Raw genomic sequence first — 6000 nt, 5'->3', positions numbered from 1 at the left:
AAGCCACAAAATCCAACCCCAGTCTCTTATTACTCAGAATTCTCTTATGTTTTTTTATTACATGAGTCTCTTGTAGGCAAATTAAATCGAGGTTCTTTTTTTAGTAATATATGTGCAATCTGATTCCTTTTATTCTTATTGTTTAGCCCATTCACGTTCCAAGACAGTGTTTTTAAAGCCATCTGTTATATACAATTTATAAGTTCTCAAGTCTAAGTTAAAACTACTGTTCTTTGTCTTCTTTCTCTTCCCCTTCCCTTTCTTCTGCTGAGTTTGTCTCTCTCTCTCTCTCCCTCTTCACTCCCCCCGCCCCCGCCCCCAGCCGCTCCCCCACCTCCCCCCACCCCGCCATCCTTCCAAGTTCCTTCTCGTATCTTCTTGCAAATTTTTCAAGTTCTGAAGGGCTGGACAGTTTAAATCTTTTTTCCTTAAAATAAAATGAAACACCTTCCGGAAATTCCCATATATATATAAGATCCCATTTTTCTTCAACTGATTAGTTAATTTTTTATAAACATCTCTCCTTCGAAGAAACCTCGAGGGGATCTCTTTAAATATGATAATTGAATTTCCTTCAATACATAACCTTTTGCTATAATTCTGTTTCAGTACTTCATTCCTTAAATCCAAGGAGTTAAACATGGCTAATACATTTCCTGGCAATTTTTTCCCTTTAACTTTAGCCGATTTTGTTTTTATCCGGAATATATTTACTAGACAGTAATTTATCTCTTCTTCCTTCCTATCTAACCAAATTGCTAACTCTTTAACCATTTTAAATCTTATATTCTCATTTGGTTCCTCCGGAATCCCTCTAAATTTCAGGTTTGATTGGTTTTGTCTCATCTGAGTCATCGCCATACTGTCCAGCAATTCTTCCTGTACCTTTCCTATCTCCTTAACTTCTATTTTAATCCTGTCCAGGTCCTTCTTACTGTCTTTCGTATCCTTTTGCACCCTTTTCATTGAATCCTCAAGTACTTTGGCTCTTACCGATAAGTCTTTAACTTTTCCTGTCAATTCTCCCACCACCCCCTCCAATCTCTTATCCAATGTGTCCTGTACTTCCAATAGCTTTCTCTCAATATATTGTTCGTTATGTTTAAATTCTTTCCTTATTTCAGCCATCAAACTGTCATAGTCCTTAATTTCTTTCCCCTCTTTCCCATCTTCTTGTCTGGATGGCCTCCTTTCTGCTGGCGTTCCCGCCCCCTTTTTCATTTTGTATATCAACTTGTATTAACTAATTATTAGATACTCTTCCCCCCCTAGTGAACACTAAAGGGAGCTGCTGGATTCCTCTGTTCCTCCCGTTGGTTTCTTCTAATGTAGTTTCCTTTATTCCCACACGGTGGCACCTTATTAGCCTTCCAAGTCTCTTTCTTTTCTCTTCCGTATGATTCCTCAACAGGGTATCTCCTTCCACACGGAACCAAGCGACTGATCTCTTATAATCAATAATCACACATTTTTTGGGGGGGAGACAAATACACAAAAATACACAAAACAAAAAGGGAAAAAGGAAAAAAGAACCAGCAACCAAAAAAAAGAAGCCAAAAGAATAAGGAGAAGCAATATAAAGAAAAAGAAAAAGAAAAACCTAATAAGGAAAACCAATAAAAAAAAAGGCAAGGGGACGCTCGTAAAAAAGCCAACGTCTCAAAAAATATCAAGAAACATACCCATAGGGGACAGGAAATAGAAGAAGTTGGGGAAAAGTAAAAGAAGGGGATGCAGGAAGAAAGTGGCCGCCAAAGTTATAGGGGCAAATAGGTAAAGTATTAATTCTCTGGCCCTTTGGAAGGAATATGGGGAGAGTCTCAGTCCGAGAGCGAGCACAGGCGAGCGAAGCTGGATCAGGCAAGAATATGTTCCACAAGGAGGGAGGCTTCTGTAAGTAGCGGAGAGTCCTGGCAGGCTGTCCTATTTGGATTTCCCTCTCTTTCCAGAGATTCCCAGTCTCTTTTCTCTATAGCGATAGTTCAGTCTAGAGCATAGCCTCCATCTTCTCCTGCTTGGACATTAAGGTGTATCTCTTTAAAACAGGAGGAAACAGGGAGCGAAATGGCGCTGCAAAAACCCACTGTGTTTTTACTTTTCTCCAATCCATTCGCTTTTTCTCTCGAACCTCGTCAGAAAAGTACTATTTCTCCACGTCTTCCCTCCTCCTGTTGTCAATCAAATTTTCAATCATTTAACTAGCCTGAATGTATACCAGTCTCTGTCCTTTATTCAAACATAGTAAATGGAAAGGGTAGGAAAAACGCCGTTTAAGTGCTGTTTAAGTCAGTCCCCATTCAAATGTCACAGGCAATAGAACTGGGTGTAGAAAACCCGCCGATATACCCCAAGCCGGTCGCTGGCACAACACTCTCTGACCAGGTAAAACAGAAAAGTTCCTTTCCCTACTCTCTAATCCATTGAGATATTTTCAATATTGCTTTTGCCTCAGACTCTCTTATACTTTGTATCTGAGGTCTTTCCTCTACACCCACTTAGCGGCAACTTTCTTGCTTTCTTACTTTCTCTCTCCCAGTCTTCCGCTATACTCCATTTTCTCTTACCGCCGGTAGTGGACTCCTTCTCCTTTCGCCCCACGTTGGTTTTTTCCGCTGGGTTCTTTAGTTAAACTTTCTTTATTTGTTATCACTTCCGTTGCTTTCGCTATTTTTCCAATATTTTTCCACTCCAGTCCTTAATAGCTATTTCCCAGCTTTTTGACTGTTGTCTGAGGTTCGCCGCTTTTCACACGGAGCCTGAGGCTTCACAACATGAAGTCTGTTGCTTCCCCTTCATGCTGCAGCTCCAGCCCTGTTAAACGCCGGCAACACAGGCGAGCACAAGCAGCTTCGCTGGGTACTCTGTCCCCCAGGATAATCCTCCTGGGGTTTTGAGGTTCACGGAGTCTTCGTGACCCCTCTAGACCTCCGTGTTGTTCGAGACACACACCCCCGGAGGGCAGCCTCGCACTCCTTCCCGTGGCTGCGGCGTCCCGGAAGTCCCGGATTATTGGAAGTCCCGGATTATTAACCTGTCCCGTTCTTTCAACACAGATGATTCCAGCAGCTGTCCCACCAAACACAAATACCACAACAGCCTCCAGGGCAGCCTAAAATAGAATACATTGTGGTAGTCCAATCTTATGGTGCTGGAGGAGACTCTTGAGAGTCCCATGGACTGCAAGAAGATCAAACCTATCCATTCTGAAGGAAATCAGCCCTGTGCTCACTGGAAGGACAGATCCTGAAGCTGAGGCTCCAGTACTTTGGCCACCTCATGAGAAGAGAAGACTCCCTGGAAAAGACCCTGATGTTGGGAAAGATGGAGGGCACAAGGAGAAGGGGACGACAGAGGACGAGATGGTTGGACAGTGTTCTCGAAGCTACCAGCATGAGTTTGACCAAACTGCGGGAGGCAGTGGAAGACAGGAGGGCCTGGCATGCTCTGGTCCATGGGGTCATGAAGAGTCGGACACGACTAAACAACTAAACAACTAAACAACAACAACAAATCTTGACTACACAGACACTTCCTGTCCAAGAATGGCCATAGTTGGCATACCAACCAAAAAGGGCAATAGGTGCTCCTCCAACAACAGATGGAGGTCCTGGATCCAGGAGCTCGCAAACTATGCATTCATTTCGGTAGAGCGAGTGCAACCCCATCCGGAATGAGCAACCTACCCAGTTCTGAGATCTGGGAAATACCCAACCACAGAACCTCTCATTTAACAGAACTTATCCTCAGTTTATTGGCCCTCACCAAGCCCACAGCTGTGTCCAGGCACCAATCAACAACCTGCATGGCCTCTTCTGACTCAGATGTCCAGGGGGGAAATGTGGGGGGGAGCCTCTCTGGCCTTCTGGACTGTCAGCAGGGACATCCTTGCCCAGGTCACATACTCCTTGAGTGTGTTTGCCTGGCTGGAATGGGTGCTTGAACTGTGACTGCCTCTTGCTTGCCTGGGAAGAGAATGGGATATGTGTGTGTAGGAACTTGACTTCTGCATAGCTTGGATGTCACTTCCATTGCTCTGCCTACTTTTGCATCTAGGCCCACCCCACACCAGTATGTGGCCCCCAGAAGGGAATGTGGCCCTCAGATTCAAAAATATTCCCTGCCTCTGCTTTAAATGGTAGTATAATATAATAACCTCATGAGAACCTACATCTTTAAAAAGAATGTACAGATGCTAAGTGTGCCGTAGCAAAGCAAAGGTAAATAATATGTTTAGAAAAGAGTCCTGAAGTTTCTTTCATGAGACTCTTCACCTGTTATCACCTGTTGCCTTAAACTGCATTATTCCTGATTTACAATATTCTGACAAAGGGGAGAATTGGGCCTTCTATTTCCCTCAGAAGTGGCTGGGGGGTTGCAGCTCCGTGATTACTCCTGAAGATGAAACAAAATATAATCAACAGAAACCATCTCAGCTGGGTGTTTTTCATAGCTAACAAACTCCTGCCACTGTTCAAATAAGCTTTTTAATTAACACACTTTATTGAGGTCACTGAAAGCATCTAACTCTCTTGCTCTTCGGTGACATTGGGCCCTCGTTTCAAATCTTTCATTGGCTTTGGGATCGCATGTTTGTGAATTCTCTTTCTAGCACTATACTGTGCCGTTTCTGATGCCTATCTATATTTTCTCATTTAGTGAGGTAGCAGATATCCCTGCTAAACTGTGTTTTTGTAAGGTGAAATGAACAAACAGATCTTAAATAGGTTTAAGATGAATTCATTGCTGTTTGGTTTCCGATTTGCTCAAATTGTTTGAGCTATATAGATCTTGAATCTCTGACACACATACTAAATTAATTCTCTGTTCGGAACAAAATTAGTTGGGCAGGGGCTTAATGTCCCTAATTATCTGCTGTTCTCTCTAAATATCATGCCCTTTGCAGAGGGTTAGCAAAGTGTCCTCCAAGAGGTAAAAAATGACAGAGCATGGAAATCTGTTTCACCTGTGCATAATCTTAACTGTGCCTTTATAGAGTTCCTTCAGGGATGAATCTATGTAGTATTTTTAATCTCCCCCAAGTCTTGCACCCTGACCCAAGCGTGCCAGTTTTTAAAGGGCTACTGTGGTTTTTAGAACTGCGTGTTAGGCAAAAGCTAAGCAGGTGCTGTTCTGCAAAAAAAAAATATAGCGATTTACTTACAGCAAAAGTAGCCAATGTGGTGGCCTCCAGATATTGCTGGACTACACATCCCACAATCTCTGACCATTGGTCATGCTGGCTGGGACTGATGGGAGCTGGAGTCCAAGAACATATGGAGGGCATCACATTGGCTATCCCTAATCTATAGCAACAAAGAGATAGCTGCTAGGAGTCTGCTGGCGCGACTTAACTCTCTTGCTGGTGGACTTCCGGGTTAGCGCCTCCAGTAATGGCTGAATTCCTCTGATCGGGAGGAATTTGCTTCGTGGAAATTAGGGTCTGGCCGCCATGGCGAAGGCGGGGACCCACAAAAAATCACGGGCGGGAGAAGCCTGTGAACGTGGGCTTCAGCTGGCACCTTTTGCGCCTCCCCTACTCGCGGGGAAACCCGGTTTCGGGGATCCAGAGCGACGTGGGGTGAGTGGCGCGGTGCTTCGAATTGACTGCTTCTTTCACGGAGTGAAGCCGCATTGCTGTTGCCAGAGAGCGCTGACTTTTTCCTGTGGACAATTTGATCTTAAAACAACTACCCGTGAGTAGAACGGAAAATTGGATTTTTAAACATCTTAATCTGGCACCGAAACGGGGAGGTTTCAAACAGGAAGTCCGCCTTCCCCTTTTGTAAATAGACTGAAGCAAAGAGGCTGCAAGCTAAAGTCTTGGAAAGCCTTCCGTAAAGGATTAAACTTCCATCGGCTAAAATCATCAAACCCCCCTTGGAAGCAGGAGAGGAGGGGGGAAATTTTGGATCGTGTAAGCCTGCAGGAGAGAGTGAAGAAAGTTAAATTACCACCGCTCTGAACCTGGAAACGGGCTGCTAGTAAGACTGACATTTTGGA

The sequence above is a fragment of the Podarcis raffonei genome, chromosome 9, assembly GCF_027172205.1.
Source record: "Podarcis raffonei isolate rPodRaf1 chromosome 9, rPodRaf1.pri, whole genome shotgun sequence".
NCBI lineage: Eukaryota > Metazoa > Chordata > Lepidosauria > Squamata > Lacertidae > Podarcis > Podarcis raffonei.
Note: the sequence above shows the minus strand (reverse complement) of the source record.